The 26,260-nt window shown below is 41.5% G+C and overlaps 1 long non-coding RNA gene across 1 annotated transcript in view; it reads left to right on the plus strand.

The window, feature by feature from the left end:
• The first annotated feature begins 7,615 nt into the window (after positions 1-7,615).
• Positions 7,616-26,260, plus strand: part of LOC112996720 (uncharacterized) — a 47,810-nt gene continuing 29,165 nt past the window's right edge. The window contains exons 1-2 of the long non-coding RNA XR_010385163.1: positions 7,616-8,497; positions 13,185-13,289. This is a non-coding gene — a long non-coding RNA (uncharacterized LOC112996720). The remainder of the gene's footprint in view (positions 8,498-13,184; positions 13,290-26,260) is intronic.

Raw genomic sequence — 26,260 nt, forward strand, 5'->3', positions numbered from 1 at the left:
AACAGCAGCATATCCCTGAATCCCCTATAGCTTTGAAATCAGTGCGCTAATGCTTATAAAACTGCCTTGTGTTTGAAGGATTTTTTCTCTGCTTGTGAATTTGAGTTAGCTAATGCAGTTTAAGAAATGTGCCTTTGCTTTTTTCTAGTGAAAGCACAGATTCAGTGTTCTGGAAGTTAAGCTGTTGTGTTCACAGGGCTGGACACAGGAGAAATGGCAGACTACGCTGGGAAGCGCTTCTTCTTCTTCCAAGATGCGGAGATTTAAAGGAAAGTGATACAGTGTGTTGTCCCATATCATTATTAGAGCAAGCTTTAATTATGAAATGAGGTTCTCCTTCAAAGGCCTTTTAGCTCAGTAGGCCAAAGTCTATGGAAAGTAATCGGTTTACCCTTTCAAAGGGTCCTAATATTGGAATTGCTGATTGTATTGTGGTCTTCTCAACAGTTATAGGTTGAACAAACTTGTTTTGATATAATGGTATATAGTGAAGCGGATCCATGTGAGATCTCGATACTCTATGACACGTATTTTAGGTAGCCAGTTTGCATGGACTAACCGTTTAATGCTACATTAGCAAGAAAAATCCACCAGCCCAACACATTAACTAGAATCAAACAATATTCCCTTGACGCTGTGCATGTTCTGCTCTCCAGACATCCATAGTATTAATTTCCCTGAGAGCAGCAGTATATTCAGGGGAGAAAACCAGTCTCTGAACAGATGTTGACTCCTTAGGGTTAAACGGACTGAAGCATCATTGGCGCGTACTGTGTTCTTCACTTTAATATCTTATTATTTATCTTATCTTATTATTAATATCTTATTATTTATATCTATATGGAGAGCTTCACATGGCCTGAGATCCAGGAGGAGTCCTGCTTGCTCCAAGTGAAGATTAGGCACATTGATTTATGAGCAATGACAGCTTGTCGTGAGACAGTGGTGTGGGTCCTTCCCTCCATCTGCGTGTCCGTTAGGCTCCTGCTTCACTGCGTGGATGACTCAGCTCCCCATGGAGCTGCTACTGAACAACCACAGTTTACTGCTTGGCACAGGATGCATCAGATCCGTGATAGTTCTCCCACCTTTCTCTGCGTGCTTATAAACTCTGTGAGCAGCTGAGCTGTACTGGAAGAACATCTGCTAACCTGCCTTTTGGGTAGAAGTAGCTGTAGCTCTCCCTGTTCATGAATTGGAGCCATATGCATCCTGCAGCAAGCACCATGATTCAACCATAGCTGCTTCTATGGCCTTCACTGGAGCTGATTTAGTAGCTGAGGATCAGTCCCTCTTATCTTCATCTACTTGAGTTTGACCAAACCTCTGCAGTACATTAATGAACGCAGTGGTTTTTAATAGTTGCGAGTGATTTTGACACATCAGGTGTCTTCAGACCCAAGGTATGCAAAATTGCTGACAGTGCAAATCTTGTTGCAACTGTTTTTACCGGTGGGTAAGTTGTCACATATCTGAGAGACTTGACAGTTCTCATCCCCTGACCTGGGCTTTAGTCACTATAATTTATCACAAACCTAAAAGAGAGTAAAATTTGTTCAACATTTATTAGTGTGGCTATAAAGCTTCCATTTTATTTACATGCAAAGGCTTTGGCTAATAACACTGGATATTTCACATACAGACATTTGGAACAAAGTCCGTGAGATGTTCTCTTGCTGTGTCTTGTTTATTTTAAATCTACTGCAGTCTTAGCTTTCTTCACTGTAGGTGCTAAAATATTTTTACACAGACTTGCAAAAAGATCAGAGTATTTGAAGTTTTTCCAGTGTAATGGGGCCATGTGTAAATTTGTGAATCAATTTCTTAATAACTAATGCACTGCAGACTAAAACATCCCCGTACTGAGCTCCTCTCCAGAACCGCCTGACCTCCTTTGGAGACCAAGGGGTTGTCCTTCCTTCTTAATTGATCCTGGGCTCTGCTGGTTTCGCGTCCTCCATCTGGTTTGACTGATCAGTGACGCTTGTCTTGTAAAGCTCCGACAGTGATCTATGATCACAGTAAGACATCAACCACACAGCTGAACTCCAGCTTTCAGTGCTATTCTTAAATGTACGTGTTTCTTATTGAAGATGACAACTCTTGAGGAATCTTATTGTGCCGTTACCAGGCCCCAGTTACCAGGGAGCTGTCAGAGCCAAGCTTTACACCAGGAGTTTACGCTGTGTCCTTTGAACAAGCGCAGAAAGCCGTACGGTTAGGGACCAAGCCTCTTCCATGCAGGTCATAACTGTCTTGAAACTTGGCTCTTGTCCGACCACTCAGCACCAGGTTCCCAAGTCATAGATTTTCACAGGAAGCTGTTAGGCTTTTCCAGGAAGGCTTTGCAGGGGGCCATGGTATTTTTAAAGACAGAGTTTGCTTGGCTTCGCAAGAGTTGGAGGATTCATTGCAGCTGTTGCTGCTCTACTCCATTGTCTCAGATCAAATGAAAGACCATTGAAGGCTTCACTAAAGCCATAGTTTAAAAAGACCCAGGACAGAGAAGAAAGACCATTGAAGGCTTCACTAAAGCCATAGTTTAAAAAGACCCAGGACAGAGAAGAAGGCTGAGAACCTAGGAGGGGCTTGCATGCAATAAAAAGGGGTGGTGCAAATTCTGCCAAAGCTATGGCTGTAGGAGAAGAAATGCTTGCCAGAGCCAGCCAAACATCCCATCCCACATTTTGCAGCAGGCTTAGGAGGTTGTTTTGTTTCAAAAGTTATTTCTTTTTTTGTGTGTGTGCTTTATGCTTTACTCACTAGGAATTGATTCTGTTTGCTACTGAAAAAAAAAAAAAGAAAAAAAGAAAATAATGTACTGGCTCCAGGGGGGAACTAAGTTTAAATCCTGGTTTTCATACTTAATATTTTTGATGGATTATATGTCTACAAACCCTGATTCACATGTGTTGCTTCAAGGTAGCTTGTGAACAAGGACAACTTGATTGCATTCCCTGTTACAGGTGCTCCTATGCCACATTGCCTTCTCATCCAAACCCAATCTTTAACACTGCTGTCACAGCTGCACTATTATGAGTTATGAAAATGCAACAATTCGTGTTCTGCCTTTGTAAGCCTCTGCAGGCTCAGTTTTTAAGTGGATGTGCTTTATCCAGAGCTTGGTAACACCGAGTATTTGGGTTCCACTTACACAAGGTTTATAAAGAGTTAAAGGAATGCTAACAATTGGTCAATGACTTTTAAAGACTTAACCGAGTAGAACAATTACTTACCTGCACCCACTGATAATACTTACAGCAATGTGTTTATGACCATTAATAATCATGTGAAGGGATGTGTTCTTAATGGGATGTGTATAGCTGTCTTTAATGGGCTCACCTTCATTTATTAACCTTCTTCAAACCATTTAAATATGGAACTGTGACATAAAATATGGCTGAAATCATCTGCAGTCAAAATGACCTCCTGGAATATGTCCTAAGACAAACTGAAATATTCTGTTCTGTCAAACAGAGCTTTTAAAGAATTCCCCACTTCCTTTGGCTTTGAGGAAGGGAAGTTGTAAATTTGATTGTCGAGTTCAGCTCTGGAAATTTTTAAACATTTACTTAAGGTTAAAAAAAGTTTCAGTGTAGAGCTATCATGATCGCTTTTACATATAGTTGCAAATGTGCTTTTCTTCCTTCTGAGTATGGAATGAGGAGCAAAGCAGATATACCGTAAAACTAATTTATATTTTCAAAGCTGTTGTGCCACAGTAGAAGTACAAAAAACTGACCTTAAGAAAAAAGCTCCCAAAAGTATTTGCCAAGGAAAAAGCTTTCCATCCATTCAGGATTCAACATTTGTTTTTTCATTTATAGGCCGCAACTGCCAACTTTATCTGTTAGCTAATTATCTAATGACATTTAATTGAAGTGTAAAAAAAGCCCAAGGGGCTAAAAATAATGATGACCAAAAGTGAACGTGCCACTTCCTTGAAATTACCGCGAGTATCTGAGTGACTCCTGACACGGCACTTTGATAACAACATAGGTTTGAAAGCTCCTGAGGTGGCAAATACCCGTCTGCCATTCTGAGAACTTACATCCTTGCTGTGGTACCTTGGGCTCTGTCTGCAAAGGGTTGTAAGCATAGAGTAATGCACTTGGGTATTGAATTTTAAGTGGCTTCATAAGCTTCGTTCATGCATTTCAGCACGTTCTTGTATCCTTAGCTGCTCATGGAGGGAGGACTTGGCGTCCTGCAGAACTAGGGATGTTTATGCATGTGCTTAACTTTGCTAAGTGAGTTGTGCCTTGTATTTACCAGGATTAATTCAAAGCATGTGTAGCTCTTGCAGGATCAGAACTAAATATTGAACTATAGGTGTTGTCTTTGATTAAAAAAAAAACAAAAACAAAAAAACCCTCTTTTTTCCTCCACTTCTAAAATAGTAGTTTCCTAATGAGCTAATAGCACCTTTGTTTTAACAGAGTTCAGTGTGTGGAATTTATACTGTTCTACTGATTTTTGCCTGAACTAGAACATTTAGAACGTATCAGAGCCCATCATAACACTACTCATCAGCAGAGCTCCCAAAGATGTTGGTTACTAACTTAGCAGAAGATGCTAAGTGCAAAGGTGGGTGCTGTTTCTAGATGGTTCAGTTAGAAGAATGGCAGCCCAGCTTTAGGTCTTATTGCACCTTTTCCAAAGTGCTTCAGAAAGAGCTGTTCCAGAATAACAGAGACAATCAGTGAGGGCATTTCTTCTATGACTGGAGCTATCTGTAGACTTGAGGGTTGGCAAACCTTTCCAGCTCTTTGGTTGTTGATGTCTGCATCTTTCCTACTGTTGTGCTATATCTCGTCTAAATAGACAAGTATTTACTTCCCAGTGGCATTAGAGCAGCTGAAAGCGTACTTTCTAGCTGTAAAAAGAAACAAAGTGAGTTGGACCATTGACTTTGCAAAGATAATGAACAGTAGGCAGGACTCTTTAACAGAAAACGCCTTCCTTAAAGTGTTTGGAGAAGCAATGGCACAAAAATGTGATTTTTTCATGGGACATCACCTGCTATATGTTGGTTACTTTACACTGCACCTCTGCATTTTCTGTCTCTGCTCCCAGATACTCAGAGCATGTTAGGAGTTTTACTCACATGAGCAGTATTGTGGGATTTGGTAGGGAGTCCACTGCATCAGTATTTACCTCTTACAGTGACTGCTTTTACAAATCCTTGTCACAGAGCAGAATTTCATTGTGCTGTATGCTATACAAGCATAAATCAAAGCGATGGCCTCCATGCCAGTGAGTTTAGCCACAAGAGCAATGGATAGCAGATAGCTACGTACAGCCGGAGAAGCACAAGGAAACAATTGTGCACCAGTGCTGGGTCTCATGGACGGTGGTGGCAGCCCAACAGCTGGCTGGCTGGTGCTCAGAGAGCACTTGCATACTTCTGTGTTTGCAAGGTCAAGGCCTTGCTTCTCAGCAGCAGCTTTCACTCCCACCAGCCCTGCAAAGCCCAGCTTCATGCGAGCGAGAACTCCCTCGAGGCTGTGCCAGTTCATGCCTCTCCGACAAATAGCACCAGCGAAGTTTTGATCATCAAATACTCTCATTTGGTAACAACAGAGATGGAAAGAAGAGCGCTCTGCTTGGGCAATGTTTGCCCTGACAGGGAGGATGTGATGAAATTGCTATCTGATTTGTAAACTAAACCAAGTAGATCTGGAATTACTGAAAAAGAATAAATATGAATGGCCCATAACAGTGCCACTTGTCTGAATATAACCAGACTTATGGCTGTTGTGCTGAGATTCCCCCTTGCAGTTGTGTATCTGGATACACAGGGCACATGTAGAAATAGAGCTGGGGAGGAAATAGCTTTCCCGTTCTGCAAAATTTTTTAAGATTTCAAACTTTTCTGTTTCGCAAGAGGATGAAATTGAGATCTTTTGAAGTATTTTCATGGAAAAAACTGAGAGAGATTCCAAAATAAAAAATAGCTCAGGGATTAGATCACCTGGGACATAGAAAACCCACATTTAAATCCCTCTTTTGCCTGAGACACACCAGGAATTTGAACCTACACTGCTTAGATGTGGGGTGAATATTCAGATTCCTAAGCTATATAATATATTGGTCACCCTCTCCTATTCAGTCCTATTGATCTTTAGCAACACATGTATGTCCTCAGTGCATCATTTTTCAGCTGATGACAATTTCTACTAAAAGGTGAGAGATTATCCAGTGTCAGGCTACAGCATCCACCTTGAATCACTCCATTTTCCAAAAGTGACGATGCTGAAAACTAGTGTTTTCTCTCCTCTGAAAGCTAGTGTTCTTTGAAGTGACTCATGCCATGGACCTCCAGTTATCTATTACCTCTTAAAATCAAAAGCAGCTTTATGACTGAGGCTACATAACAATGAACTGTATCTAAAGCAGATCAAAGGAGCCTGTTACAGCAGAAGCGTATGAAAACTTGGTGGTATTTTTGGGCATACGTTCTTATTTACATGCCCTCCCACGTAGTATCTGAATAATAATGTGAATTATATGTGAACTTTTCTCTATTGTGAGAAGTATTTATCCTGCAAACACTGCTAAGAGTGCGAGACAGGAAATAACAACATATTTAAAGTCACAGACGATGAGCCTGACTGGTCAGCCGGTGGCTCGAGGTACCTTTGAGGTCCAGAGGAGAGCCCTAATTAGGAGGCAGATTTTCCATCTAGCTGGGCCTCTTCATTGTGTTTTGTGGTTTACGGTAGGGACAATGTGCAAGTACTTCAGTTACAAGCATGTTCAGTCCAGAAGGAACAAAAGGTAAGAGGAAGTTTTTTTATTCCTATAGAGCTCATTGCTTCAAAATGCCATTGGTTAAAGGTGCAGGCTGTGATTGGAGTTTTAGGAATTAAAAGGACTCCCCTCCCTTCTCAGTACTAGCTTTGAGTTTGCAAAAGGCAACATTCTCTTTACAGATAAGATGTCAAGGACAGAGGTCCAATTTGAGTTATTTCCTCTTCTACAACATTGCTAATTTGATAGTTTGCTCTGAAAACAATATGCTTTTTAACTTGATCCACAAGGCAGTTAATGAACTATAGGCATGCAAACCAAACAGGCCTGAATATCAAAACCAGACACCCCAGTGGAAAGCTCCCAGGCTTTCAAGCTCGCAGAACCTATTTGCCCCTCTGAAACGTAAATTTACACTTTACCCTTCTACCCTTTCCCCATCTCTTCTCCAGATGAAGGGTGTGTAAGGGCAGCGTGTGACCCTGTATGTGAGGAGTTAGATGTGGTTTCAGTAATTCATTATTTCTTTGCTAGCCCTCCGCAAAGATGATAATTGCACCCCTAAAGCATAGTCTGATGTGGTGGTAGTTAATAAATGAGTCTTGGGTCATTTCCATAACTTGCTTTGGTTTTAATCCTTGTCCAATTTCTAAGTCTGGTCTGAGTCTGAAACCTCAGGGTTTTTTTCACTTTACCCATTGCCTAGTAATTTGATTAGCCAGGATTACTGGAAGGTATTGGTTAAATATCCCAGCCCTTCTTGATGCAGAATACATCATCAGAGGGAGAAGGGGAATGAAAATAGCATGTCCTCTGGGTGAACATCTTACCCTGTCTGCTCCTAAAACATGGAGCTTGGAAAAGCTCCATTTTGAACCAGAATCTCAAATCCAGATAAATGGCAACTTGCTTCTGGCAGACTTCGAGTTCCTGCATTCCCAGTAGAACATTCCCTTCTGTGTCCTTAAGCACCTCATTCTGGGCTGGAATTTAGTATATAGAGAAATTCATCTTGACTACATCAAAATACCTCTGTTAGCTCCTTGTTTCATTGCAGAACCGGGAGTTGTTCAGCTGCAGTATTGAAGATTCAGGCAGTTACCTGAATTCTTCCAAGCCCCTCTTACATCATTGCCTCTGGATACAGAAGAAAATTGGTGTCTATTTTAGAGACCCCATATGCCCTAGCATATTAAAAAGTACTGTTGGTGTGACAGAGCACCAGGCATATGTCTTCCAAAGCAGATCAGCCAGCCCTAGGTCATTTTAGCCTGTGTCCTTCATTAACTGTTGTTTGTGGACTGGGTTTTTATTTGCCCGTTTCTCTGTGTGTTATGAGAATAGCTGATATCTCAGGCCCATTTCGGTATGTGTCTGGCTCTCTATTCAACCATCCAGATGTTTTTTACCATAGGCATTTTACAAAAACCTGAAACAAATAAATACACAGTCCTATCCCTTCACCTCTCCTGGGATTAAATATTCCCAGTGTGTTATTAAGGCTGATGCATATTTTCTTTCTCTTAAACAGCAGCGGCAGCGCACATTCACGCAGATGCCATTGCAGTCTCCTACAGCCCAGTGCCTTGAGAACCACGGCCGTAACCCAGCCTGGAGCCTGCATCCTTCCTCCTGGGGACCCTGCCCCAGCGAACTGCTCACCAGCTGGTGGAAGGGGCCCACGGGCCAGCAGTAAAACTGCCGTGCTGCCATCCTCAGCCAGGCTGGACGTGCAGCACGCGAAGTAAGCATGATCTTTCCTTCCTCTGCATCCCCTTCCCAGCACCAATAGCTGATGTTTGCTGACAGGATGATTTGTAGCTGCATCAGTGGAACTTTAAAACAAGCACTTCCCTGGCAGATTCATTTGAAATACCAAGTGGTTTTATAATGGGAAAAATTAACCAAGAGCTCTTACATTTCTTTTCTGTTGTTGTTTATAATCACAGTTGACAGAAATGTCATCTTGTAATGCTTCACCCACTTGTATTGCCGCATGATTATTCATACCAGCAGTGAGGACAGCCGAAGAGGCTTCTGTGATTATTACGTTTTGTAACCTCTCCCTATTTTGAAAGGGAGTGTAATCCAGAACCAAGCCGTATGGGTTTAACTTAGGCCAGTATCACTTCACTGCCACCAGAACCTTTGTTAACGCTCACCGGTTCTGCATGTTTAACTAAAGCAGCCCGGGAGCTGCTCTAAATTATCCCGGGGAATTAATGGCGCAGGGTTCTGCCATGCTTCCACCGTTTTGCTGCCCTCTCCTGTCGTGCCTTCTGAGCCAGCAAGGCACTAGGCTCTCCTCATCTTTTTCCCCAGTGGTGAGTTGTTTTGCACCAGCTATGGCTAGAGATGAGAATATAGTCCAAGATCATCATATACCTATTGGCTTAGCCGTAGGGGCAAGGCTGGGAAAGTTGCAGGAACAATCCTTTTAAATGATATGTTAGAAAGTCACAGAAATGAAGTATTGTGGTCAATGTTGATGGATGGCTAGTTGCATGACCAGAGTTATCTGCTTATATAAAGAATAAGGAGAATGGTTTACTGTCATGGCATAAAAACCCACTTTAGGGGTGACCTCTAGGCTTGAGGATTTAGAGTTTGGTTCATCCGTACATTGCTCCGCCGGCTGCGGTGCCACCTGAATCCCAGTCTTGCCTTCCAAAGAGTCCCTGCTGCAACCATTGATGACGTTAGGGCTCTTGTTATCAAGTTGTGAGCTACATAATATGATTGAAACCCAAGGGGTAGCAAAAGGCCTTACACCATAAACTTGGAACGATCTTCATTTTTTCTTCTGTGTCTCATTTGCTGAGACTAATGACCATGGTACTAATTAGTGCCAGTGGAAGAAAAGAGTTTAAATGCAAACTTAACCACAAAGAATAGATTGAAATTTCCCAAGTGAATTTAAGAAAAGCCAGCTAGTATAAATCAACTGTTGGAAAATTTCGCTAAGTTAGTTAGTTGTGGATTGCTTTGAAGTCAGTGGATGTAAACAAACATATATACATAATTATTTACCACGATGTTATTTAGGAATTTGTATGTGACAAAACATTAAGCTATTCAAAACACATTTCTTCTACTTCATTGTTTTTTATAAATATCTCCTAGAGTTCCCAGGGAAATAATAACCCTATCACAGAAGGCATTATGTAACCAGATCATGCAGGCAATGTACTGGTTAGTGGGCTAGGTATGACACAGGAGAGGAACAGGTATGGTGAAATGAAGCCGCCCAGTTAATGAGTTGCAGAACCATTAACGGCGGTCATTCCCATGAGTGTCCTTCCGGTGAGTTAAAGCTGAGAAATTCTTCTCATGGCTGCATTTACAGACATAGGCAGCCTTGGAGCTTTGGCCTGTTGGCTAGCATCACCTAGGGAAGTCGGTCATTTTGCAGAGTCAGCTGTCCTTGAGAATTCAAAGAGAATTAGCTGGTATGCTTTGAAATCTCCCCTTGAGGGAGACTGTTCCCAGAATTTGAGGGGTTTGTGGTGCCCCTGAAAACTGTGGATGATCTCTGTTTTACTCTGCTATGAGAATCATTTCGATGGGATTTGCTGCTTTATGCAAGCCAGCTTGCACCTTTGCAGCTATTGCTAGCACAGTCACCCACACAAGAGGCTGATTAACGTTTCTTGCGCCAGGCATCTCTGTGGCTCTGCATTTCTTATACACCTGGTAGTTATCAACAGCAGCATCCCTCTATCTGCAATGGCTTATGTTTTGTGTATAAAACCTATTCTTAAATTGCCCCAGCCATCCACCCTAGAATAAGAAATAAGACCAGTGCATTATCTATATTCTGGGCAAAGGATAAAGTGCATTATCTATATTCTGGGCAAAGGATAAAGTCTCCTGTGATACAGAACAGCCACAGGTCTGTCACGCTACTGCACCAGACAGCCATGACTGGAGTATCCTTATTGGACAAGAAAGAAAGCAGAAGAAGGTAATTAAGGGACTCTGGAATAAATTCCACCCATGGGAGCAGACGAAATGATGGCGACTTCGCCAGCATAAAAGCTGGTCCACTGAAATTCATCTAAGATATGCTAGTTATTGAATTAAAAACTACCGAAGGTATATTTTCACTTGCAGCTGATAAGGAGGATACTCTTACTAATTATTGCCACTGAAAAGCTTGTTTGGAATACAGCTTTCATAAATCTGGGGCCACGTGTAGTATGATTGATATTTGCCCTTAGCTGGTTTTAATTGTGATGTACAGGGCTGAATCACTTGGAAGATGCTTCGACTGGGTAGGGAGGGACAAATTGTGCAGAACTAATGATACAAGGGGAAAAATAAGTTTTATCAGAAAGAATTACAGACTAAGGCTTCCTTTTTGTCTGCACCGAGGCTAATGGGAGCTTACCATTTGGTTCAGTAAGAAATGTGGCAGGGTTAAGGTGCTCTATTCTGATTACACTTAGATACATTACTAGGGTTCCCAGGTAAGTTAATCCTGTTTCAGGTCAGGATAGGCAAGATAAGAGAGCAATTCCTAACAAAGAAATTCAGAAATGGCTTTTGGACCTGAAATCTTGAATTCCTCCCCATTGCCCCCATGTTTTGGCTGTGAGTTTCAGGATAGGATAGGATAGGAAGAACCAATAGACTGGACTCAGGTCTGTCTTTAAATAACCTCTTCTATTTCTAACTGAGTCTTTCAGCCCCAAAGCACTTCCCAGCTGACAAATGAATCGGCTGCTGTGCATGCACAGCGAGGGCCGTAAGCAGCTGTCGGGGCTGTCCAGCATCATTAAAAGGACATTTTGGCAGAACCTTTATTCTTCCATCCAATGCCACCCCAAATAGATCAATAATAGGTCATTTTTGCTCTTGTGTCATTTGAAAGACTTTGCCTCGGAAAACTGCACAACCCCATTTTAATCACGAGCGATGAATGGCAGAAGGGCCCCTGCGTGGTGCTTCCAGGGAGGCTGGTTCACTGTCACCTCAGTTGGGCATTTCCAGCACTGGCACAAGCTACAGCAACGTCTCTGGTGAGCAGGTCTGAAAGCTGCACCTCTCACAGCTCCCTGGTAGTGCAGCAGGTTTTCCGAGCACTAGTTTTAGGTCTGATAGGAGGAGGAGGACTACTGGGGTGTAGAAAGAAGGGTCTACTCTTAATAATGATCTCTCACTGGTAGGTCATAGTTTTCCCATTCCTTCATGATTTCAACACTTAGTTTCTTCTCTGGGACAAAAAAGCAGCAGCTCCTAAATTGATCATTTGAAAGGAAAAAAAGGGAAAAACCAGTGAGATTAAAAAAATGTGGATTGGGGCACTTGAAACACTGTGTTTCAAACATTTTGAAATATCTTGCTTTGATTTAAAAGTTTTTAAAACTTGTTTTAGTGGAAATAAATATTTGTCAAGTAAATTACTTGAGTTCCAGAAAAAAAGGAAATTTCAGTTTGAAAAATTGAAAAGAGAAAATTCCAAAATTGTGTTTTTCAGTCAAAGAAATTAAATTAAGAGAAGGTTTGAAACCAGAGGAGGAATGCAATAAACTTTTTTCCATTATGTTCCTCTACGTGCCAAATTTCCTAAGTTTTTAACCTGAGGGAGACATTAAATGCATGCTGTCCCAACCAGACATACGAATCTCTAATTTTTAAATGAAGATCTCTTATAGCCTGAGTTGTGAGAAAGGAAGAGGATGCTGCCTAGCAAGCAGAACATTCTTGTTTTACTGGGGAGGAGAAAAACCCTGAAAAACACCTCCAAGAAATGACACTTGTTAAGCTTTTATCTGCAATAGGAAACATTGTGCATTTTAAACAGGGTGCAGTTGTAATGGCATAATGACAATTATTGGTGAGCTTGTGAGGAAGCACATGTAAGTGCAACATGGGGACAATAAGATTTCTCCAAAATCTTAACATGGTCACGACCTGCAGATTCAACACCAAACTCCTTTGGCAAGACGTGGAGCTCGCTTAATTTTCACTAGTTAAAATGTATTTGAAAAATTGCTAAGTCCTGCACAGTTTGCTTCCACTTGCAAAGAAAAATGCTCATCCCGGGCGAGTCAGGGCTGGATCTAACCTTAAAGTAAGCTGCCATATATGCTTATTGCTGCACTGAAATACGGAGCACTATTGTATTCTTATACATAAAGTAAAACCATGGCTCCCAGCAGTGGTCTGGATGCTGGTATGATAGTCATGCTCTGTAGACCTGTTAAGACCTATATTGCATTTATTACAGCTCCTGTGTTTTTATCTGGAATTAGCTTCTCAACTCTTCTGCTTTTAATAGTAGCACCATCATATATCAGGGAAATACCCTACTGTCCATTTAACAGTGTCGTTTGCAAATAAAGACAGTTTTGTCTTGGTTTGCATTATGGATTTAAACAATTTCATGGGACTAATTAGGAACAGTTTCTTATTTCTATTTCCACTAGGAATCACAGCCATCTATCTGACAGTTCAGCCTGAAGAAGATAAAAGAGATCTCTCATCATGAACTAAAAGCACTGGAGCAATATACGTCATGTTCAGTCTGGAAGGTAAAGTTAAGACATAGCTTAAACAGCTACTGAAAAATATTTTTTACAATGTACAAGTTTCATCAGCAGTTCTACCAAATTTGGGGGACTAAGTGCTGTAAAACTGCAGTGCTCTGGTTACTCCGTTCACCTCTTTTATAACTTTCCTGTGTGTCATCTCTATACAGGGAAAGAAACACCTAAATTTAACTTCCACTCCCCAAAATAACTTCCAAGACCTGAAAAGGAACAAAAATGACCTCCATCACAAGAACTTCTTCAGGAAAATGAAGGCTTTAGCATATACCAGTCTTTCCAAATGATATCCAACTGATCCCCTGTTTGGAAAGGACAGCTAGATTTTAATAGATTCATTGGTTATTTTTTTTCTGCCTCTGTATACTTAATGACAAAGGACAAACAGGTAGATTTGATGCCTGGGTGAGAGAATGCTGATGGAACTTCCCCAATTCAGAGGGATGAGTTAATTTTTTTTTCTTTCCGATGCTACTTCATACATCATATGACAAAAAACAGCCACATCTGTTCAGTGACTAATATAAAGGGAATATCCCATGCGTGTAAGCGGCACAAGCCTGCCTCGCACTCAACCTTTCTGTCATTCTTTTGAGGGCTGGTTATGCAAGAAATAAATGGGGACAAATAACTTTTAGTCAGCTTTGAAAGCGGCAGTTTGGCTTGGAACAATATCCAACATCAAAATAATAATGAGTGCATGTTATGCACTCTGCTGACAGTCCTGGAGATGAGAATTTGCTGTGCATCCAGAGCCAACTTCTGAAGTCCTCTCGCCTTCATATCTTAGCTCTTACATATGTAAAACCTTTGGCAGAGGGGGTGGAGGAAGGCAGTGGGAAGTGTTTGTGGGATTAAATGCCTTGAGATTTGGCTTTCAGTGAACAGGCCCAGCCTCAAAAGACAGCAGTGAGGACACTGATGGCACCCTTCACTGTTTGCTCTAGTGCTGATCCAGAGGAATCCTGTGAGGAAAGAGGAGAGTGAGGAAGAGGGGCTGTTGAGGCTAGAAGAGCCAGTAAAGCACCAGGCATTTGCCTTTGCAATCCATACGCTAGTTGTATAGGACCTCCCCATAGGCCACTGAGCAGTCATCCGAAGTGAACGGGGTTTGGTCTCTGCCATCTGGAGTCATCGGTTTAATGATGAAGGACTCAGGGAGCAATTTAATAAATAAATGTCCTCAGTAGCCCTAGCAGTCCTTGGAGCTTTGCAGTCCTTTGAAATAGTTGTGAAATAAAGAGGAAAATAAGAACATACTGAAAAAGACTATTTCGTCAATAAAAGGCTGGGAAAGAAATCAGAGAAAACTCTGTACTGAAAGTAATGTATCTGCTAGGTTAGGCTGGACTTTTGGGTTTGTTTTCTTTTCTTTCTTTTTTTTTTTTCCTATTCACAAATTGTTCGTCTGGAAATTATGGTCCACAGCTTCAAATAGCGTACGACAGCAGCATGCCGTTAAAGTTCATGAAGCAGTGTCACCAGTGGAGCTCTGTTGTTTGCACTAGCTGAAATGTTGGCCTTATGTACATTTTTATGACCTTTTTCATTATTCTTAATTGCTCAATGATGACAGTACATTTCTTCCTTTATGTAAGCCACACGGTGCGTCTTTTGTTCTCTTTTTAGACAAATTAAAATTCAGACCAGAAGTAATCACTGGCATAGCAGATCTCTTGGGACAAGGCAGGGGAGTAGTCCAGAGAGAGAGCAAGCAGTGAAATGGGTTTAGGTCATAGCTGGATAATCCGCACATGAGTCACCATCCATTGCCTGGTGAATAGGATCGATGGAGTCCATCTCCACCGGCTTCTCCCCTGGAGCACTGGTGTCGCAGCCGGCCTGTGAACTTGGGGATCGTGAGGGTGATATTGGTGGTGGCATAGTAAGAGCAGAAGACAGTGGTTTGGTTCTAGGAGAGTTTTAGAGCTGTAAATGTTTTTTCCAAAATTGAGACAAGAAATCTAGTGCTAAAAAATTTGCTCAATCCAAAATTCTAACAAACCTCTGAAACACAGAGCTTTAGTAATTTGGGAAGGTCTGTGACTTCTTTTTCTATAGGTGGGTTTAATGTTCTACCCTGGAAGTTATTTTGACCCCCCACATGGAGCTCTTGCACGTGATGATGTTTAAATGCAATGCATTGTAAATAGTGGTCTGCATTTCTGGACTAGTTTAGAAAGGGGAGATTCTCCATAGCTGACTGTTTCCCATTAAGAATTTTGATTTTTAACAAGCTATTTTTAACAGCCCGCAATCAGCATTAATTATTATCAACTACAAGATCAGTTGTAGATTAAGCAACTCTTTTGTTCCTGTGTTAGTCTTTGACTGAAGCTGTATCTCCGTTCTTACTGGTCAGCGCCACGGATTTATCATGCTTAGACAATCCTTTGAAGCACGCAGGCAGTCTTTACCGCGTCAGTGGAAAGAGGAGGGTAATATTGTGAATGGCAAGGTTCCAGTTCTCCATAACTGAAGCCGTGGGATGATCATCTTTTGTTTAAATGTCAGAGGATCATAGATGTCAGAGACGAGAAATGGCCTTTTAGATCATCAAATCTGCATCACAGCATGGAAGTCATGGAAGTCCAGGGCTAGATTCACGTTGTGTTGATCATCAGTACAATCCCATTGGAGTTAGTCCAAATTAGCAGTTCTAACTGAGCCCAGCCAAACCCAGTTGATGGAGAGGCACATGGCATGAAATATTCAGTTAAGAATTTTATTGAATAACACATATGACCATATCTTATATTTCGTGGTTAAAGTAACTTGAACTGTGTAAGGAATTAAGATGGAGAAACATTGGGAGGCCAAGGTAATTAAAATTGTTTAAAGCATAGGCAATGAACCATAACCTGGATAAAAAACATTTCCTGATAGCTGTTACAGTACAACCAGCTGTACTCTGATTCACTCACACTGATTAGCTATTTAACCGAAAATTAGCGTTAAGATCAATGCAACTGCTCATAAAGGAAAGGACTGCCTTTGGTGCAAACCAGCACAGCTTTACTGACAGCAACAGTAGAGCCTCCGCTTGGACCAGCTGAGAATCCAGCAAGTAGTTATTTAATATTAAAACTAGTATGTGACTTGGAATAACACCATTACCCCCTTTTTTCTTAATCTTGCTAATTGTGAGCCAAGAATACATCTACATCCTTGTTTTGCTAGGTGCAGTCAAAGAGTTTACTATCTAGATTCTGAGGCTCAATTTGTTTCAGGTAAATGAAGCCTTAAACCACCACTTCGAGGATGCAAAGTTCTTGTGTCCCTATATCAGAGATGGCAAAAAGGAAGCACTGGAGAGTTTCATTGACTTGGTTTGTGATTTCTCTGGCAGAGCAGGAGAGAAAAGTTATTCTTCCTAACACCTTGGTTTACCCACCAGATTAGCCTCTCTCTCTCTCTCTCTCTCTCTCCACTTATTGCATTCTTTTTTTTTCTTTTTTTTTCCATGGGTTAAATATATTTCATTTTTTTCATTTTGTGTTCTTTTATAAATGTGCTTTGGCAGGAGTTGTGATTTTTTGGTTAGTAATCCACTTATTTTGTGGTTTAGAAAATATCTCAAATAACAACTTGGACATGTTGTTGACTGTCATTGTTGGCCGCTCATGTGGCATGAGGAACACGTAAGGAAATATGTCCTCTTATCTTTAACGCCTCCTCCCAAGCAAAGAAATGATCCGCTTCCTACCATATCTCTAACTGTATATACCTTTAAGGTTGGAGGGGAGCAGAAAATTTCATGTAAAAATACTCACAGGTATATAACCTTAACACATTGAGGTAACCAAGCATATGCTTATCTATATGTTTTATATATCTTTTTCTTTATTTCTATACATGTAGATGCATATCTCTATCTTCACAGTCAAACCTAAACAAGTGCACTGCTTTCAACTAGACATATATTTGTTCCTATAAATATATTTGTGTGTTGTCTGCATTCTCATATACTGTAGCTGCCATGTAGCTCAAGTATTTGTCAGATGAAAGCTCACTTTTTCTTTCCTTTCATTTCTGTAAACTTATGAACCGATGGGAGCATTTTTTTTTCATAACCCGTAGATTAAGTCAATATGCCTTTTTCTCAGAGCTGAGGAAAAAAACCTGAACAAATAGCATCTGTCTTTCAATAAAATGCATATGATGGCCGTAGGATGTTTGAGGATGTCAAATTTCATTGGAAATAACAAGTTTATTTGCGTACATTTGTTCATGTTTGTGGTTACCAGAACAAAACTTGCACTGCAGAATTGAAGGCTAACCCTTTAGAGAGCAGATGTGTCATATGGTTGGAGTAAGCTTGTTGTATATATTTATGGTAGACTCTATAGGTCCCAGTCAAGATCTTGGCTCCCTCGTGCTAGGCACTGCATAAACAATTTGCGAGAGACTGACTCTTCTCCAAGGAGCCTAAATAGGCCAGGGAAACAGTTTGACAGAGGAAGAATTATTAGTTCCTTTCCACAAATAGAAAAACAGACAGAGGATGAGGAAGTGGTTTGCCAAAATTTGTGTAGAGCTAGGGTGACAACCCAGATCCCCCAATTCCTAAGCCAGTGCTTTAAAAAAGATGATCAGAGGAAATGGGTGCCTATACTTCTATAACATGGAGGTTTAGAGTCTCAAATGGATTTTTGGGCAACTCAGGTTATGGGCTTGGAGAGCAACACAATTTGAGTGGGGGCAGAATGGGAGGGATGTAGAAGTAGTCAGGTTTTATCGGTCTGTTGGAAAAAGAAGCCCAAATATTATTGATGGCAACTTCATTGTTGAATGTTGCCTGAAAAAAGACCACAGGACTCTAACCACACGTTCTGACTGCTGTCTACACAGGCCGTTGCAAACCGTTCCATGAACAGCATTCAGCCACCAGGCATTCGACCTGCTTCACTTCCTCGCTCCGTAGTTATCCATCAAAGCTATCATTCATGTTAACATGTAACGGGAACCTCAGACTTGAAATCATTATGAAACCCTTGGAACCTAACCAGCGTGGACAACCAACCTTCTGTTTAACTACTTCAATGTACATTTTTATTTCAGAACCAGTATGGACTTCCTACATCATGATTCATAGGTCATCTTCCTGAAGCCTGCAGTGATCATTACAATGCTCTCTTGCTTTTTAACCACATTCACTTAAGGACTGTCAGTCGAAGTCTAATAAATCTGGTTCTAGTCACCAGATTCTGTGGTATATATTAGACAACCAGAGAGTCTAAACTGTTCAACCACTGTCTTATTTAGAGGCTGTTTTGAATGACGCTTTTCCATTATTGCAGGCTTTACTAATTATTTAGTTTTATTGTAGTGATGCCAAAAAGGCCCAGTACTGCAGCAGGACGTCACAGGGCAGACACACACTAAAATGTTTGTATCTGAATCCTGACTAACTATTTTAATATATAGTTAACTGACTCTCATAAATGAATAGAGGACCAGAATGCTTACAGCATGTTTTTAGGTTCAGTTGGACCTCAGTGTGGGCCTTTTTACAGATCCCCAGCAGAGGTGGCAAACTGACTTTGGCAGAGTAAAACTCTTAAGATTCAGAATGAAAGCCTAGAAGAAAATGGTCACATTAGGTGAAGTTAGGTTGGCTGAATTTGGTTGTTTTAGTTCGTCTCTATATGGAGACTGGTTTTAATACCACCTTCTTATGGAAAGGCATAAGGACACACGCAAGCCTTGCTAAATTGTGAAATATTGGAAGTCCTGATATTATATCCTTCTGCTGATGGCCAACTGCTCTTCAAACAGATAATGAGAGGACATTAAGGAACATTTTTGCACACCCTCTTCCCCTCTTTTGTTCCTTTCAGTGGAAAGCTGCTCAGAAGGTCAGAAAAGCCCAGGGAAGTGAGAAGTGTCCGTGATATAAAACTTACTGTGATTCACTGAAACAAACAGCTCGCTGATCTAGCTCACAGTAATATTTATTCCAGCAAGTTGAAATAAAATATGGAAAGCATCAGTAGGATGTTCAGCAAGTACTCCACAAACATAAAATACACTAAAAGCCCTAAGGACAAGATTTGGAAAGATATCCAAGATCCTTACTCCTTGTGGGTGCTAGGTACCGAACTAGTTTAACACCTATTCCTATGTCCAACATCCAGCCAGCCTCCTCAAAAGAGTCCTTTTGCTAATGTTCCCAAGTTCCATGTTAGTAACTAAATTTAGGCACAGAAGTGGAATGCCTGCATTAGGAGCACGGTTACCTTTTGCTTCTTTAGCCAAGCGCCGTTTCTTAGTCACTGGACATTTCTCTCTGAATGCTTTTAATGGATCCTATCGATCAGCTTAAAATACATGTCATACTACAGTTTGGGTTAAATCCAGCATGGTGACAGGCTGAGGTGTAGCACATTATGTGAAAGGACGAATACTCTTAACTGGGTGAAGGCAAGTTAGCTATTGCATTGCAAAAAGGCATTTCAGGTTTCACAGAGAAGTTCAAACAAATACTGCAGTTGCCTTTGTTTATTGTAGAGGGATGGTGGGGATAAAAGGGGAGAAGTAACTGGAAGTGACAAAACACAGAACTCCTGACGTGGGCCTTGATGATCTAACCACCGGAATATCCTTTTTTCCATGTAAATAATGTCTGATGATGAAGACGGTGGAATTTTACAGTGGTTCGTTAAGCAAACTAGATTTTCAGGTTCAGTAACATTGCAGATCAGTAGTTGCTGCTTTCAGTTCCCAGGTTAATTTTATGGAATATCTTGCATTGTGCCAGACTTTAATTAATTCCAAATGATTTCTGCCTTCCTGTATTTTTTTTCCTCTTTTGCATGTTACTGTCTTACAAAGGAACTAAACTCTGTTTTCTCTAAGACCAGTAATTATATGCATAAGTGATGAGAAATCTCAAGCATTTTTCTGCAAACTAATTACAGACATTTAGGATAAGGATAATACACATCCTTAAAATATGTTAAAAACTCATTTAAATAAAAGTAAATGAAATACAAAAATGTTAGGCATTGCTAAGAGAGTAAAGACCAATTTCAAGATACAAATTTAGAAGAGATAAAGCCCTTCTTGTTTTTTTGCAAGATATTGTGAGACCATGTTTTCTAGTGTATTTCAAGGAGCTGTGACAGCTTTTCTTCAGAGCAAGGTGCTGCAGGTACATCAGCTTGTTGAACTAAGTAGTAGCCTGGTTGAGAACAGCCTTGCATGGAGCACTTGGTAGTTTTAGGCTATGTTCTTTGCATTGACTTTTTGCAAGGGTGTTTAGGCTAAAACTCAACTTGATAGAGAAGCTTTCTATAACACTGTTTTCACCAACTTTAGCTAGTGCTTACTAGCCATACACTTTATGTAGACTGATGTAGACAGTGGCAAAACAAGTCTGTGAACCTGTTGCCTTTTGCACCAGACAGGCAGAACTAAGGTGGAGATTAACACTTGTAGATTAGGCTGTAAAGATCTGTGCCGGCCTCTGTGCATGTCTGCTGAAGGCAGCCAAAACATTTAGTCCTGCCACTAAAATGACTGTGGATGATTTCTTCAATTCCTATGCTGCTCTGAGCACTGTTTCTCTGCTGCTGAGGACCGAAGCATGCTTACAGCTTCTTGTACTGAATGAGAGTTGGCCTCAGCAAGAAAAATTGTCTTCGATCTCCCCACTTCATCACAGCGTTAATCAACCAATGCATTGTTCAGCATCTCCCTCTTCAATGCCTCTTCAGCCTTGCAGCTTGTATTAATCACACGTTAACATGCTCAGATTTTTGTTCCTGCATCACAAGGACCTTAGCAGAGGGTTGAAGAAGTATGCTACAGCGTAGCAAAATCGTAGAAAATCGGGACTAGGAGGGACTGCAAAAGGTTACATAATACCTTCCCTTGTCCTGAAGCAGAACTAACTCGGTGTCATTCCTGACAGCTCTCAGTCCAGTCCATTCTTAAAGACCTTTGGTGATGGAGCCTGCATAGTCTCCACTGGGTTCACAATAGCTCTAACTCGTGTAAGAGGAGATCTAGGCCTTTGCCCCATTTCTTAGTGGCAAAACACCCTTACCCCATTGCATCAGGTGGTTCAGCACACGTTCCAGGTTGGTCCCCTTGTCCCACAGTGCCAGCTGTCAAGGGTCGAGCATTCAGATATATCCGTGAGAAGAGCCGAGGGCCCTGCCAGGCTGGGAGAAAGTTGGGACTATAGGGGAGGGTTCATATTCTGCACTTCCGAGCTCACGGATCTCCAAAGCAGGGAGTCAAGGAGTTTGACTAGCGGTGGTGCAGTGAGGTTTCTCTGCTGCCTTTGCTGTTCTCTTGCTTTGCGTTCCCATCTTTGTCACGCCAGCGATTTCCTTCGCTCGCCTCATTTGCGATGATGATAACAGGGTAGAAGCTTGCCCTTTCAGAGAGCAGGAGCCCTTTGAGTCACAGACCTGCCCTGCTGAATCAGAGCCCTTTTCTTCCTTTCCAATGCTGTCTTCTTCCCATCCTGCCTCCCCGTTCCGGAGCCCTGCCAGGTCCTGAGTGACGGCGCGAAGCCTTTCTTTGCAGCAAGAGTTTAAAGGGGCAAAGAAAAGAAAAATTCAGAAAGTGCGGGCTAGCACAGCAAAGCAGCGCTGCCTTTTTGTGTGCATCCTCCCCCTCCCCCTGGGAGTCAGGAGCAGAATAACCCAAGTAAACGCATGAGACTTTAATTTGAACAAGTTGCTGGCATGGCTGGCGGCCAGCGTCCCCCCCCCGTCCCCCAGCTGGCCCCGGCCCGGCTCCCAGGCCCCCAGGAAAGAGCAGCGCGGGGGTGGCGGCTGAGTCAACATGTCAGATGCACTTTCTCAGCAGTCAGCTGGGAAGTCCATTGGGGTTAGTATATTTGAGTGGGATTTCTGTCTCCTCTTATTGATCTGTTTTGGATACCACGCGCCAGTGTTTTCATATCCAGTCATGAAACAGGAGGCAAGAGGGGGCAAGGGCCGAGGTGAAGGAGAGTGCAGAGCGTGGCGCGGATGCCGGGGTGGGCAGGGAACAAGCGGAGCAGCGAATCTGAGAAGAGCAGGGTAGAAAGCTGGAGAGGGTACAAAGTACTGGGGGGGATGGAGAGAGATCAAAGACGATTGTGGTCATGGAGGAGCCAGAAAAAGAGGGAGGAGGAGAAGAGGCTGCAAGGTACAGCGGTATTGCTGGTGGGCACAGGGCTGCAAAGCCTGGTCTGTTGGACGTGCCACCAAGTAGCATCAGCTGGGAGCTGCGGGACCCACTCGCTATGTGCACTTAGGTAAAGACTGAATAAGAAGGAGGAGAGGAAAAGCAGTGAGGGGATGGTGCAGCAAGGGACTGAGAAGATGACGCAGTGAGGGGACAGATGACAAAGCACTGATGTACGCAGATGGAGGGACGGGCAATGGATACGACCAGCGGGCCCAAAGTTGTTATAAACATCCTGCCTAGAAGGAATCTCGCTTTTTCAAATATCTCCATCTGAAACTGTTCCAGCTAACATCTCTCCAAATAACAAATATTTTAATGGATGTTTACCCTACTTCCCCCCCCCCCCCCAATACACACACACATTGTCAATCATTATTTTGGCTAAACACTTTTAGGACTACTCCCCCTTCCCTAAAGTTGTGTTTATTATTACAACTAAACAGTGACTTTTCTAATAGCCTTTTTATATATCCTTTTAAATGCCTTCTCTAATAATCCAAAGAAACTTCGCATAAACTCCCCTTTAGTGAGAGAGAGAGGGGCGAGGCTGCCTGGGCAGAATACAGCTGGGCACACATTCTTACCACTGTATATATTGCACAAAGTATAGTCACTAATGGTTTATGCCTGTTGAAACACAGAACTAGAAGGCCCTGAGCATGATTTTCACTGGATATTCAGCTGTTTATCTTGCTTACTATCAACATTTATGTGTCTATTTATTTATTTGGACTGAAACAGCACCCTACTTTTTGATTTCCTTACAACTTGGAGACAATGAAAATTGTTTGCTTTTAAATCCATGGGTAAGAGTGATCTTATCTAGTGATCTAGAGTTTGACCCTGTAGTCCTCTTTCATATTATACTGAGCAATTACTCACATGATGTGTACCAGTCACTTCAAACTTAATCATGGCTATTTGCAGTTTTCAGTAGGAACAATTATGCTTGCTTTTTTCATCTCAAATTACATTAAATAGATTTTGGAGGAAGAAAGTATCCTGAAAGACTAAGTCATCCTATTTTAAGTTTTGCAATATGCATTTAACTCTAGTTTTCAATGAGAAAGTAACAGTAGGGAGAATTCAGCAAGAAAGCTTACAGGACTGATCCCAAGCATCTTGTATTTTGGTAGGAATCTATCTCCAAAAGGACCTGCTACTCTGTGGCTTCCCACAGTACACAGTCATTTATGCTTTCAAAAACTGCTGCCTCATAATTAGGACAGAAATTCTCCACACTCAGTGTTCATAAGCCCTGATGGCCTATTTCCTGCCAAAGGTTAATAATAAGGCACTAAACCGGCTTGCTCAAAAATTGCACTTACGCTGTAAGGTAGAAGAAATCAGAATTCATCATCATGGGCAGCTTTGCTCCACAGTGAAAACTAAAGGTTCAGTTAAGTTTCTGGTCATAGAGATGCCATCAGTCTCTAATCACATCCTGCTTCGAGGCTAAATGGGTTCTGTTTTCCAGTTCTGGGAGCTGTGCACTCAAGTCCCTTAGACTGGGCATGTTTGTTTGTGTATCCTTCAGATGTTTGTATAGAAAGCTGACTTTTTGAAAACAAAATACAGTAATGATAATACCTGACTCTCAGATACCTGTTCCTATCGGTAGATTTCAAATTGCTCAGTACTGCGTTTAAGTCTTTAGGCAGAGTGCTGCTATAGCTCTTTGCTCTCCAGGGTCACAGCGCACAAGGTAAGAAGGGGCAGGCTTAAGCTGCAGCAAGAATGAGTCAGGTTAGACATTAAGAAACACTTTCTAGTGATAAGGAAACAAACTTTACAAAAAGAGCTTAAACTTCACGTAAGTTTACAAAAAATTCATTGCTTACCAACAGCACTTTCCAGCCCAAGCAGTCTTTAAGAACAGGCCTAACAAACTGCTTTTAGAAATGACAAGGGCAAAACGACGCTGGCCTTGGGAGAGGGTAGTGGATGGGTGACCTAGAGGTCCCGCCTGACTCTGGTTCTATGAATATCCCCGCTTTATACATGGGAAACGAAGTCAGAGAGCAGTGAAAGGCCATATCCAACGTCACGAAGCAAAACTGCAAGTAGAACTTAGGTCTATTCTGTGTGGGGGTAAGCAAAAAAAAAAAGGAAAAGCAAATAATGGGTTCATTACAGATTTTTCGTTTTCAGTATTTGAAAGGAATCTTCACCTGCAGTTCAACAGTTGAGCAACTGAACTTCTATCTTAGCCACTGAGAAGCTCCTTGTATATCTCAGAATACTCAGGGACGGCCTTCCCTTCTAAAGACTAGGAGCCAGCTCCATGGCTAGTGAAACTCAGAGGAGGCCAGTTGGCTTCTCATGATGGATCCTGACTGAGGATTTGGCCCATATGATTTTTCCCAAGCCAATAAAATCTATTTTGATTCTTCATGAATCTTTTAGCCACTATTGAAAAATAATTGAAAATGCTAAAAGTATATACTGAGCAGTTAGGAATTAAAAAGGAATATTGGTAGTTATGGTATTAGTGGTTACCATTCATTTTAAAATAATTGCAGCCCAAGATAAAACCAGTTGCAATAACAAGTTTTGTTCAAGAACGCTGTTCTCATTTTGAGGTTACAGTCACTCTGCTCCGCCAGTTTTAGCATCGTTTGATATTCAAGAGCTTGAAATGCAGACAAATGATGTTGGTTTGCAACAGGATTCCAGTCATTAATCACGAGGGATGCTGGTGAGAGTCGCAGCTCAGATGATAACTTAGAGGCTGTTTCTCAGTTACCTTCCTTACGCATCCAAGCCTGTTGTTAGTATGCAGCTTATAAAGAATTTATTGCTACTTACAACCAAACCTGTTTCCCACCGAATCCAAAATTCTGTTGAATTTGGAGGGAACAGAAAGAGGATATTGCACATTATCAGCCTGTGGATGAAATTTTTACCGAGATAAGCCTAAATCAAACCCTGGATCCATGCACCCCCAAATGTAGGGGGCAAATTGGAGGGAGAGGCATGGTCTGGTATCCCAAGCTGGGTCTGATTTCAGATCTGACAGCTGTACCCCACCCATGTGTGCTAAACAAGAGAAGTCCGGGCTTACGGACTGGTAGAAAATTCTTTTGGAACTTTCTTCTCTCCTTCTCTTACAGAAACTTGAGTTTTTAAACTAAATTGAAAACATTCACGGAAAGCATGTTTGCCTGAATTTTTTCATATTTTCACAAGAAAACAGCAAATCCAGTTTTATCTGCAAACAAAAAGTGTCAACTTTTTGTCAAAAAATAATAATCACAAACTTAAAAATAATCATTTTTTGATGCAAAGTCAACAATTTTCCATGGGAAAACCTCCAAATTCCAGTTAAGGGTATGTCTACATTCCAGATGAATAAAACAGATACACAGGCTAGCTTTAAACTAGCTCACTCCAGTACCAGTAAGAGTCTAGTACTGGCAGTATAAAGCTCAACATGGACAACTCTACCCACTTCTCAAACACAAATCAGATACACGCACAAGTTCCTATTAATACCATGTTGGACGATGGCTTGGAGCCACCTTTTCCTCTGCCTCTGGCCAATATCTCCAGAGAAACACTGATGAACTCAGTAATAAAATTAATAATGCCCCATTCTGTCTTCAGTACCAGATGTTATATAGAATTGGAGGGGGTATACAGCCAGTAAAGAAACCTTATGATACTCACTGTGTTGGGGGGCTGTGTTCTACACCTGATCTCTTCTCTGCAGCTTCTGCAATGCAGAGAGTCTGCAGAAGAAAAGACCATGATTTTTGCTTGCTTTG

The sequence above is a fragment of the Dromaius novaehollandiae genome, chromosome 26, assembly GCF_036370855.1.
Source record: "Dromaius novaehollandiae isolate bDroNov1 chromosome 26, bDroNov1.hap1, whole genome shotgun sequence".
Taxonomy (NCBI): Eukaryota; Metazoa; Chordata; class Aves; order Casuariiformes; family Dromaiidae; genus Dromaius; species Dromaius novaehollandiae.